This window comes from Hylobates moloch, unplaced genomic scaffold, assembly GCF_009828535.3.
Source record: "Hylobates moloch isolate HMO894 unplaced genomic scaffold, HMol_V3 SCAFFOLD_11, whole genome shotgun sequence".
NCBI lineage: Eukaryota > Metazoa > Chordata > Mammalia > Primates > Hylobatidae > Hylobates > Hylobates moloch.
The window spans coordinates 5,720,696-5,734,113 of NW_026652286.1; the positions used below are offsets into that span (position 1 = coordinate 5,720,696).

The window sequence follows — 13,418 nt, forward strand, 5'->3', positions numbered from 1 at the left end:
AATTTGTGACCTAAGAGACCTCCAGCTTCAATGTATTTCTTTGTTTTCAACTTATATTCAAGCATCCCAAAACTGTTTTCTTTCATCCAATCTTGTCAATGTACAGATGAAAAAAAAGAAGTCTCAGAGAGATAAAGCGACCTGCTCAAGGTCACACAGCTCACATTAGCAGAGCTGAGGTGACATCCTCTACTGGTGAACTGAACCCATTGTCCTCATAGAGGAATGGTAGGGTTCATGGAGACTGGGAGGGCAGTTAGTTATGTTCACTGGGAGAACAAAAGGTTGAGGCTAATTTGTAGCTGTGGGACCTTGAGAGGACTGCTTAGATATTCTTTAAGGCCTCTCCTCTGAATTAGTCTCATCTATGCAATGGGGATACCAGCACATACACAGGTTTTTGTGTGTATTAAATGAGATCATATTTGTAAACTAGGGCACTGCAGAAACATTGAAGTATAGACACTCCCAACAGACCCTTCCATTTCTGACACATTAGAGTTTTGAGCTATACAAATTCTGGGTTCTCATTCATCATGTATCAGAAAGCATCTTGGAAAATGTGCTTAAAAAATATAACCATATGACATTAAAACAGTTTTCCTTATATTGAGTTTAGAAATATTTTATCACTGATTTTAGAAAAAACTGCTCTTAGAAACCCTTAAAGACTGTTTTCAAAGAAAGGTCTAATGCAGTGCAGCAGACCTCTCTGACTGGGTAGACTTCTAAGCTTGGGTAAGCTGTTGTTTTTGTTTTGTTTTCTCTAGGGACAAATGGGTCATTCATGAAATCTCCTGGGAATCCATTATTCATGATGTTCTTACGTTGGCACTAGCTTACATCATGCAGGATAACAAGCTGTAGGTCCAAACACCAAGGAAGGTAGCCCTGTGCCATGAAAACCAATGTTGTCCTACTTCCCTGGCTAGTGCAAAACCTCTGGGATTACCTTGATCTCATTTCAGGGCAGTTTCCCGAGCTCAGCAACTCCCTCAAAGCAGTTCTCACAGTTAGCTGTAGATGGCGATGTTGCACCAAGAACCTTCACAGTGGCTGTGGCAGGCAGAAGAGCATCCAGCTGTGGCCTGCTGAGGCTCAACTCTGCAAATCCTATTTTAAGTTCCTCTGGTTGGTCATAACCCAGCAGTTCCACTCCTGGGTCCCCTGCTTACCAATCATTCTCCCCAGCTACAAGCCAAGAAGGAGAGTTCTGTCTCCCCTGCCTCCTCCCTACTTTCCTTTACAGTGGGCTGTGATTAATGGCAGCACTAGTGAACAATTGAGAGGGAGAAGGCACTTGCCTAATGCAACAGCAGAGAGATTAAATGCAAACGGGTGCTGAACCTCTTTAGCGAGAGCATCCTTGCAAATTTGTTTTCCCTTCCTTCTATAGGGGCCCCCTCCTTAGCGCGGAAACAGGCACAGTGACTTTATTAATCAAGGCGCTTTGCAGGGGCCGATGAATTTTAACAGCAAGTTGTCACTTACAATCCTTTGCTGTCTCATGTATCCCTGAGCACTGCTTATTTCATCGTCACCAATTAATCAAGACAGCCACAAAGCCACCCTGGAGTTTATTAGCAGAAAACATATTGTCTCTTCCTCAGGAACAACCTTTTTCTGTTACATCAAATGTGAAAATTACCTTTGCTTTAGTTTTTTGATTGAGAGGCACAACAAGTCATAGTTACCCTTCTATATTTTTCAAGATGATCATTAATAAGATTTTCCCAAACCTTATTATACTTCCTTGCTGTAAGGACACTGGAGGATTGACAGAAACAGGCTTGAGACAAGATACTTTTTAACCTATAGTGGTTCTCAAACCTGACTGCATATTAGAATTATTTACAGAGCTTTTTAAAAACACTTATGCTCCTGGGCTGCATTAAATGCAAATGATTACAGAATTTCTGGGGCTCTTGCCTGGGTCTGGATGAAGTTTTCTCATGCAATTTGCAGCCTGGATTGGCAGCTGGGGCGAAACAATCTTGCTCACCTGCAGATGGTATGCTCATGTATAAAACGAGGGACTTTTATCCGTATGGGGTTTTGGGGGTACTTCAGTGATGTCTATCTCTCTCTTTACTGACTTTCTGCAAGACAGAACAACTTTGGTAGCCAGAAATTTGAATAATGCATTTCTTCTATTCTTGCATTCATTCATTCACTCATTTATTCATTTCAATAAACATTTATTTGCCATTTTCCTCTGAGCCAGATTAAATCTCTGCCATCACAATTGTTAATATTCAGCAAATGCTTGACACAAATTGCATTTCATTACAGTTACGATAAAGGCTATGAAGGAGAAACACAGGGTACCATGAGAGCATTTGATGAAGATTGAATCTTGCCTTTGAGTCAGAAAAGTCTCCCGTAGGAAATGGTATTTACAGGGACACCTGAGAGTTGATAGGAATCAGCCTGGTGAGAGGAATGGTGGGAAGAGGGAGTAAGAGAAAGAATAAACTGTGCAAAAGGCCGGTAGGAAGATGGCTTATTATAGGCATCAGAAGGAGGCCTAGGGGGAGAATGATAAAGTTTGAGGGTGTAGGGGTGGAAAGGGTGTAGTACCTGTTTTCTTCATCCTATGGGGGTCATGGCTGGTATTCCTATAACAAAAGACAAGTTAACAAGAGAAAAGTAGAACATATTTAATTAATCCAGATTGTACAGCCATGTAGAAATGTGATTGGACAAAAAGAGAATGATCTGATAGTAATAGACTGAGTGGGGAAACCTAGCAAGGTCTAGCTGTTTGAATCCTTCTTGGTCTTGTTGTGACATTTCTTCCGCCCAGTTATGGGGCAGGACCCCTTCTGGAATGAGGGTTTTATAATCTACTTTCAGACAAGGTAACTCAAAACATTTCTTTACAACCGGGTCTTATACAGAAAAGCAGGGGAAGATTAGAGCAATATTTCTAGGTTTTATGGGTGGCTTTGGGGGAGAAGGATTCTGGTTACTAAGACCCACTTTGGGGAAGAGGGATTCTAGTTTCTAGGGCTTGCCTTAGAAATGGAAGGAAAGCAGCAGAAAAGAAGGGCAGGAGGTGAGAAAGACACTTTGCTTCTGACGACCTTCTAACGTTTTTCAGTTCAAATTACTCAGTGTACCAAGGTGCCATACTTTGGGGTATTATTTCCTGAGCCTCAGCGAGTCTAAGGGGTAGGTAAGAATGGATTTCATAAGACTTTGTAGGTCTTTTTGGGATCTTATCTAGAAATTAAAGAAGCTTTTGCATATCTTTTTAAAAAAGTTGAATGGTTAGACTACTGCGTTAAAAAATACTTAGGAGAAAAAAATTCCTGAATGGCAAAGTAAAGACCTTCAAAAATCTACTCCTTTATAAAAGCAACAGTGGCAAGAATTATTGAAGTCAAACTTTTTCAGAACTCTGGAAATTAGCCAAAAGCTTGCAAAAATTTGAGGACTGTTTAAGAAAAATGGCTGGAGATTAGTAAGAACAGTGAGAATGTGGTGTTTTGACTTATTGTATTCCAATCTCCTAATCCCCGGGTCCCCAGCAGTGTGGAAAACTAGCAGGCTTATAACCACGGCAGTGAAAAAATCCAGATGCCTAACAGTTACTACAGGGGTCAGAAAAGGTTGGATCTTTCTCAAAAAGACCTATCCCCAGGGAATTGTGACTCTTTGACCTGCCTGACAGCTCCCTAGAAAAGCTTCTTTTTACAAGGTTTGTCTTTGTTTGATCTGACTCAGAGATCATTCAATGGAAAAGTCCTTTTCCCAGGGCATTTGATGAGGATCATTGGCCAATTGTTTAACATTAAAGCTGTCTAGGGTGGGGATACCAGTTGAGGCAAATAAGAGACTGACCAAAAACTTTAAAGGAAAATCTGGGAAATGAGATGCCTCTACGAGGCATTGGAAAGCTCTGACATATTCCTGGAATTTAGAAGGCATGTGCATGTACAGGACTGTATACATAACTCCTGGTAGCTGTGAGACCTCCGGATTAAAACAACAGCAACAACAACAGCAGCAAAAACCTGGGAAGACATTTATCTTTCACCTCTTGCTGAACTTGAGGGTCTCTGCAAGCAGGAAGTAAACATTCAGTGTTGACTTTGTGCTCCACCACACACACACAGTCCCATAGCAAATGATGGGGGACTTACTGATTCAAGGTATTTAAGAACATCTCTGTTCAATCATTAGCTAACCACTGAGCTAACCAAGCAGAGACTCCAGTCAGGGGTAAAAGATAACAAAGTATATAGAGTTTGCAGAGTTGTATAAAGAAATTCCTTAAACAAACAGTAGTAGTAGCAGCAGCAACAATAACAACAACAACAATAGCAACAATAAATGGCAATAATAAAAAACTGTGGTTTGGGGGAGTAGGTCTGATTTTCCAGAGTTGCCACAAATATTATTCAAAATATCCAGTTTTAAAAAACAAATTTAATAGATATGTGAAGAAACAGGAAAGTGTGGCCTATTCACACAGAAATAAAAAGCAGACAATAGAAATTGTCCCTGAAGAAATTCAGATGTTTTACTTACTATAGTGAATTTAAATTATCTATTATAAATATGTTCAAAGAATAAAACAATCTGAACACATAAAGGAAAGTGTAAGAAATGCTTCTCTAACTAAAGAATATCCATAAATAGATAGAAACAATAAAAAGAGCCAAATAGAATTTCTGGAGTGAAAAGTAATCATTGAAGAGAAAAAAAAAATCACTAGAGGAGTTAAACAGCACATTTGAGCTGATCGAACAAAGAATCAGTGAACTGGAAGATATGACAATTGAGATTATGCATTCTGAAGATCAGAAAGAAAACAGAATGGAGAAAAACAAAGTGCCCCAGAGCTGTGTCAGATGAGACACCATCACTCATACTAACATATATATATGTATACACACATACATATATATGTGTATATATATGTATACACACATACATATATATGTGTATATATATGTATACACACATACATATATATGTGTATATATGTATACACACACACACACTCACACACACAGTAGTTCATCCTTATCCACAGAGATACATTCTAAGACTCCAAGTGGAGGCTTGAAATCACAGATAGTATCAAAATCCTATTTAAACTATGCTATGTTTTTTCCTATAGTAGAAAATGTCCACTTTTTCACTGAAATAAAGCACTTTATGGCTGGAACTACAGGCACCCACCACCTTGCAGGCTAATTTTTTGTATTTTTGGTACAGACAGGGTTTCACTGCATTAGCCAGGATGGTCTCCATCTCCTGACCTCGTGATCTGCCCACCTCTGCCTCCCAAAGTGCTGGCATTACAGGCATAAGCCACCACACCCAGCCACCCAGAGTGTTTTTTTCACCCCAAACAGCTGCACTAGCTCCTCAGCAGTGGTTCTTAACCAGGCTAAAAATGGCTGAAATGAAAGACATAAAATTCAGAATTGGGATAGCAAAGAAGATCATCAAGATTTAGGAGAAAGTCAAAGCCCAATCCAAGGAATCTAAGGAATTCAGTAAAACGATATAAGAGCTGAAAGATGAAATAGCCATTTTAAGAAAGAAGCAAACTGATTTTATAGAACTAAAAAACTCACTGCAGTAATTTTATAATACAATTGAAAATGTCAACAGCAGAATAGGTCAAGCAAAGAAAAGAATTTCAGAACCCCAAGACTGGTTTTTCAAATCAACTCAGTCAGAGAAAAAGAATAAAAAAGAATGAATAAATTCTCTGAAAAATATAGGACTATGTAAAGTAGTCAAATCTGTGACTCATTGGCATCCTTGAAAGACAGAGAGAGTGCAAGCAACTTGGAAAACATATTTGAGGATATTTTTCATCAAAATATTTCCAAACTTGCTAGAGAGGTCAACAAGCTAATTCAAGAAAGTCAGAAAACCCCTGTGAGATACTACATACAAGACATTCATCCTCAAGACATAGAGTCATCAAATTCTCCAGGGGCAACCTGAAAGAAAAAATATTTAAGGCAGGTAGAGAGAAGAGAGAATTCCCTACAAAGGGAATTCCATCAGGCTAGCAGCAAAACTTTCATCAGAAACCCTACAAGCCAGATGAGGTTGAAGGATTTGTATTCAGCATTTTTAAAGAAAAGGAATTCCAACCAAGAACTTTATATCCATTCAAACTAAGCTTCATGGGTGAAGGAGACATACAATTCTTTTCAGACAAACAAAAGCTAAGGAAATGTACCGTGAGACCTGCCTTATGAGAGGTCCTTAAGGGAGTGCTCTACATGGAAATAAAGAATGTTACTGACCATGACAAAAACACACTGAAATACATGGACCATTGACACTGTAAATAAACTACACAATCAAGTCTGCATAACAACCAGCTAACAACATGATGACAGGATCAAATCCATACATATCAATGTTAACATTGAATGTAAATGGGCTAAACACCCCACATAAAAGACACATAGTGGAAAGCTGGACAAAGAAATAAGACCCAATGGTATGCTGTCTTAAAGAGATGCATCTCATGTGCAATTATACCCATAGGTTCAAAGTAAAGGGATGGAGAAAAATCAACTAAGCAAAGGGAAAACAAACAAGAGCAGGGAGTTGGTATCCTAATTTAAGAAAAAACAGACTTTAAACCAATAACAGTTAAAAAAGACAATGGAGGACATTCCATAACGATAAAAGATTCTGTTCAATAAGAAGACTTAACTATCCTGAATATCTATGCACCTAACACTGGCACACCCATATTCATAAAACAAGTTCTCAGAGACCTACAAAGTGACTTAGATAAGCACACAACAATAATGGGAGAATTTACCACCACTATATAGGACAGATTTTTGAGGCAGAAAACAAAGATATTCAGGATGAAAACTTGACACTTGACCAAATGGACCTAACAAGCATCTAAAGAACACTCCATCAGACAACAAAATATATATCCTTCTCATCTGCACATAGCATATACTCCAAAGTTGACCACGTGGTCAGCCATACAACAATTCTCAACAAATTAAAAAAAAGAACAAAGTAATACCAGCCACATTCTAAAACCACAGTGCAATAAAAATAGAAATCAATACTAAGAATATCTGTGAAAACCATACAATCACGTGCAAATTAAACAACCTGTTCCTGAATGACTTGTGGGTGAATAATGAAATTAAGGCAGAAATCAAGAAATTCTTTCTTCTTCTTCTTCTTCTTCTTCTTCTTCTTCTTCTTCTTTTTTTTTTGAGATGGAGTCTCACCAGGCTGGATTGCAGTGGTGCGATCTCAGCTCACTGCAACTTCTGACTCCAGGGTTCAAGTGATTCTCCTGCCTCAGCCTCCTGAGTAGCTGGACTACAGGCACACACTACCATGCCCAGCTAATTTTTGTATTTTTAGTAGAGACAGAGTTTCACCATGTTGGTCAGGATGGTCTCAACCTCCTGACCTCTTGATCTGCCCGCCTCGGCCTCCCAAAGTGCTGAGATTACAGGCATGAGCCACAGTGCCTGGCCAAGAAGTTCTTTAACCCTAATAAAAATGAAGATAAGACATGCTGGAATCTCTGGGACACAGCTAAAGCATTGTTAAGGAGGAAGTTTATAATGTTGAATTCCAACATCAAAAAGTTAGAAAGATCACAAGTTAACAACCTAACATCACACCTCAAGGAACTAGACAAACAAAAACAAACCAACCCCGAAGGTAGCAGAAGACAAGAAATAACCAAAATCAGAGCTGAACTAAAGTAAACTGAGACCTCAAAAACCATACAAAAGATAAAAAAAAAATCTGTAGCTTGTTTTTTTGAAAGAATAAATAAGATTGTTGGACAATTAGCCAGACCAATAAAGAAAACAACAGAAAAGACCCAAATAAACACAATCAGAAATGACAAAAGGGACATTACCACCAACCACACAGACATACAACACCCCCACCCTCACCAGCAACTACTACAAACACCTTTGTGCATACAACTAGAAAATGTAGAAGAAATGGATAAATTCCTGGAAAGACACAACCTCCCCACATTGAACCAGAAATATATTGAATCCCCGAACAGACCAATAATGAGTTCCAAAATTGAATCAGAAATAGAAAGCCTATGAACTAGAAAAATCCCAGGACCGGATGAATTCACAGCCAAATTATACCAGATATATAAGGAATACTGGTACCATTCCTACTAAAATTATTTCAAAAAATTGAGGAGGAGGGATTCCTTCCTAACTCATTCTAACAGGCCAGCATCATACTAATTTCAAATCCTGGCAGAGACACAACAAAAAAAGAAAACTTAAGGCCAATATCTTTGATAAACATAGATCCAAAAATCTTCAAAAAAAAAAATACTCGCATACCAAATCAAGCAGCACTTAAAAAAGCTAATCCAATACAATTAATTAGGCTTATCACTGGGATGCAATATTGCTTCAAAATATACAAATTAATAAATATGATTCATCAAATGGAACTAAAGGCAAAAACCACGCAATTATCTCAATAGATGCAGAAAAGGCTTTTGATAAATTCAGCTTCATGTTAAAAATTTTCAACAAACTAGGTATTGAAGGAACATACCTCAATGTAATAAGAGATATCTGTGACGAACCTACAGCCAACATCATACTGAATGGGCAACACCTGAAAGCATTCTTTTTGAAAACTAGAACAAGACAAGGTTGCTGATCCTCACCAGTCCTATTCAACATATTACTGGAAGTCCTAGCTAAAACAATTAGGCGAGAGAAAAAAAATACATCCATACAGGAAGAGAGGAAATCAAATTATCTAGAAAATTCTGTAATTTCTTCCCAAAAGTTCTTAGATCTGAGAAATAACTTCAGCAAAGTTTCAGGATACAAAATCAATGTACAAAACTTAGTAGCATTTTTATACACCAACTATGTCCAAACTGAGAGCCAAATCAATAATACAATCCCATTAACAATAGCCAAAAAAATTATAAAATACCTAAGAATACAGGTAACCCTGGAGGCGAAAGACCTCTACAACAAGAATTACCAAACACTGCTCAAAGAAATCAGAGATGACATGAAGAAGTAAAAAATCATTTCATGCTCATGGATAGGAAATATCAATATTGTTAAAATGGCCATACTTCCCAAAACAGTCTAAATTTTCAGTGCTATTCCTATGAAACTACCAATGACATTCTTCACAGAATTAGAAAAAAAAGTATTCTAAAATTCATATGGAAATAAAGTAGAGCCCAAATAGCTAAGGCAATTCCAAGCAAAAAGAACAAAGCTGGAGGCATTACATTTCCTGACTTCAAACTAGACTACAAGACTACAGTAACCAAAACAGCATGGTGCTGATACAAATTCAGACAGACAGACCAATGGAACAGGTTAGATAACCTAGAAATAAAGCCATACACCTACAACCATCTGATCTTTGACAAAGTACAAAAACAGCAATAGGGGGAGAACTCACTATTTAATAAATGGTGCTGTTGTAACTGCCTAGCCACATGCAGAAGAATGAAACTGGACACCTTCCTTTCACTATATAAAAAAATCAACTCGAGATGGATTAAAAACTTAAATTTAAAACCCGAAATTATAAAAAACCCTGGAAGATAATGTAGGAAACACCATTCTGGACATACGACCTGGCAAAAATTTCATTTTGAAGACTCCAAAAGCAATTGCAACAAAAACAAAATTGATAAATGGGACTTAATTAAATTGAAGTGCTCCTACATAGCAAAAGAAACGTCAGCAGAGTCAATAGAAAACCTATAGAAAGAGATGAAATATTTGCAAACTAAGCATCCAGTAATGGTCAAATCCAGAAACTATAAGGAACTAAAACCGATTAACAAACAAAAAACAATCTTACTAAAAAATAGACAAATGTCATGAGCTGACACGTCTCAGAAGACATACAGACAGCTAGAAAGCATATGAAACAATGCACAACACCACTAATCATTAGAGAAATGCAAATCAAAACCACAATAAGATATCACCTCACACCAATCAGAATGAGTATTATTAAAAAATCAAAAAATAACATGTTTGTCTGATTGTACATAAAAGGGAATGCTTATACACAGCAAGTGGGCATGTAAAATAGTTCAGCCACTGTGGAAAGCAGTTTGGTCATTTCTCAAGGAACTTAAAATAGAACTACTGTTTTACACAGGAATCCCATTACTGGGCATATACTCAAAGAAATGGAAATCATTCTTACCATAAAGGCACATACATGTATATGTTTATTGCATGACAATTCACAATACAAAGACACGGAATCAACCTAGATGCCTATCAACAATGAACTAAATGAAGGAAATTTGGTAAATATACATGATGGAATACAATGCAGCTATAAAAAAGAATGAGATCATGTTCTTTGCAGCAACATGGATAGAGATGAAGGCCATTATTCCATGTAAGTTACCACAGAAACAGTAAATGAATTACAACATATTTTCACTTACAAGTGGGAGCTAGACCTTGAGTACACGTGGATACAAAAAAAGGGAACAATAGACACTGGGTCCTACTTGAGGATGAAGGGTGGAGGAGGATGAGGATTGAAAAACTACCTATTGAGTACTATGCTTCTTATTTGGGTGACAAAATAATCTGTATACCAAACCCCCATGACATGGTATTTACCCATGTAATAAACCTGCACATGTACCCTCGAACCAAAATAAAAGTTGGAAATTTTAAAATACAAGAAAACTACAACTTAGCTATACATATTATCTATAGAATACTCTACCTAACATCAGCAGAATAACTTTCTTTTCAAGCACACAGGGAAAATTTTCCTGAATAGAGCATATGTTAGACCCCAAATGTGAAAGGACTGAAATCATACTTAGTATATTCTAATCCAATAAGGAAATGAAATCAAATACAGTTGGCTCTTGAACAATGTGGGTGTTATGTGTACTGACCCCCCAGTCAGTGAAAAATTTGTGTATAAGTTTTGATTCCCCAGACGATACCTACCAATAGCCTTCTGTTGACTGGAAAACTTATCCATAACATAAACAGTTGATTGACACATATTTTTTGTGTTATATGTATTATATACTTCTTATGATAAAGTAAGCTAGAAAAAAAGTTACTAAAAAAATCACAAGAAAGAGAAAATATATTTACTATTCATTAAGTGGAAGTGGATTATCATAAAGTCCTTTGTTCTCATTGTCCTCACCTTGAGTAGGCTGATGAAGAAGAGGAGGAAGAGGAGGGATCACTTTGTTGTCACATGGGTGGCAGAGGTAGAAGAAACTCTGCATATAAATGAATCCATGAAGTTCAAACCATGTTGTTCAAGGGTCTGTACAAAAGGAAATTTGGAAAATTCACAAGTATGTGGAAATTTAAAAACACACTTCTAAATAATCAGCTGGCCACAGTGGCTCACACTTGTAGTCCTAGCACTTTGGGAGGCAGAGGTGGGCGGATCACCTGAGGTCAGCAATTCGAGACCAGCCTGACCCACATGGCAAAACCCCATCTCTACAAAAAATACAAAATTAGCTGGGTGTGGTGGTGGGCGCCTGTAATCCCAGCTACTTGGGAGGCTGAGGCAGGAGAATCACTTGAACTCGGGAAACATTTGTCTTTACCATGGCATCAAAAAGAATAAAATACTTAACAGGTTTCACAAAAGGATTCTAAAACGTGTTGTCTGAAACTTACATAAAAGTGTTAAATATGAATCAAATAAATGAAAAGATATCCCATGGTCATGGATTAGAAGAATTAGTACTATTAAGATGACAATAGTCTCCAAATTGATTTATATTTTGAATGCAATCTCTAACACAATTCTAACCAGCACTAATGAAAAAAAAAATTAACTGATACTAAAATTTACAAGAAAATGTCACTCTTCTCTTCAAAGTTCAAAGTATAAGCCAAACTGTTTATCTTAGTTTTCTACACATCTATTACCTTTCTGACTTCATTACTTGTCACTCTTCCTTTTGGTCATTACCTTCTCTATAAAAACTTCAGTTATAACTCTATCCCAGGACACATACTTCCCAGAACTGTTTTGCCTTCAAGGTCTGCTTAGCCCTTTCATTCACTTTCTTTTGTCAAATGCCACCTTCTCAATGAGGCCTCTTCAAACCACCTTACTTAACAATGGACCTTCCTTGTCCTCCACACACTAGACCCCCTTCATTTTCCTTATTTTGCTTAACTTCTTTTTTTCAAAAATGCTTACAGTCATTAAACATGCTATCAGTTTTACTCATTTATTATGTTTATTGCTTGCTTTTAATCTCCGTCTGCCAGATAATAAACTCCCTTAGGGAAAAAAACTTTTGCTTGATTTGGTTTGTTTCCCATTACACCCCAAGTAATAACTAGAACAATATCTGCCACAAGATAGGTGTTTAATCAGTGTTTGCTGAATGGATATATAAATAGGTCTATGTCCAGCATCAGTATTATTGAAGAACATAATAAAATATTCTTGATCTTTTTGGGAATATACAACTAAATGTTGATCCAAACAGACTACAGATAAAAAGAAAAGAGTTGGACTGTTTTTTAACATACAAAGGAAATAGCATCTGGAATCTTAGCCAAGTATTTCCTAGGATAAAGACAGTAACAAGCCAACATAATTAACTGTCCAAAATCTTTGCCTCTTTAGGAGTTTTTTTCAGCATTAAACTAGTCCACATTACTGAGTTTAGTCTTGCACAAGTATTTTCTTTAATATTTTCCTTTTTCTTTTTTTTGTATAGAATATCAGGTTTCTTTGCTATAATTTTACCCTGTGCAGCTTAGATTCCCTTCATCTTAAAAATGTTTTTCATCTTCCTGTTCTTTTATTTTCACATAGAACTTTCTCTGCACAGTGCCCGAGCTTCCTTCGCCGATGATAGTTCTGAACTCTGCCCTTTCCTCTGTCCATACTACGTAATTACAGGCTAGTAGTATGGTTTAGATAATGTCTGTAACCAAACTCCATCTTAGATTCTTGGGGATATTCCAAAGGAAATGAAACATAAAATTTATAGCTCTTAATATTTTCTTTTTTTTTTTTTTCTTAACTGCAAGTGATAGTAACTTAACTTGTGCTGGCCATCATACCCAGAAGAGTAAATAATCAGTTGGTTTTACTGAATAGTGCTGGGCCTCAGAAGCATCTTTACCAGGGACTCAAATATCATCTGGATCCTCTTTCTCTTTATTTTTACCTTTCTTGGGAGGTTTGCTACTTTCACTTTCCCTGCAGTTGTGCTTTAATCACATGGTAGGAAACCTAGTTATTGACAACTCACAAATTTCATATTTTATGGTTTTATCACTGAAAGTAGACTATTCTTATAGTCTCTTTGGCCCAAATACTATATATCTAGAAGAAGGGTTTCATTATCTTAGCTGGGGTCTTCTGCTTACCTCTGTGACAAACATGGT

The 13,418-nt window shown here is 37.1% G+C and overlaps 1 long non-coding RNA gene across 1 annotated transcript; it reads right to left on the bottom strand.

Moving 5' to 3' along the window:
* Nucleotides 1–2,002: 2,002 nt before the first annotated feature.
* LOC131384630 (uncharacterized) lies at nt 2,003–11,273 on the bottom strand. Its single transcript, XR_009215675.1, has 3 exons — nt 11,191–11,273; nt 2,581–2,618; nt 2,003–2,099 (listed from the first exon to the last, which is right to left on the bottom strand). It is a non-coding gene; the product is annotated as an uncharacterized LOC131384630 (long non-coding RNA).
* Between the last annotated feature and the right edge of the window lie 2,145 nt (nt 11,274–13,418).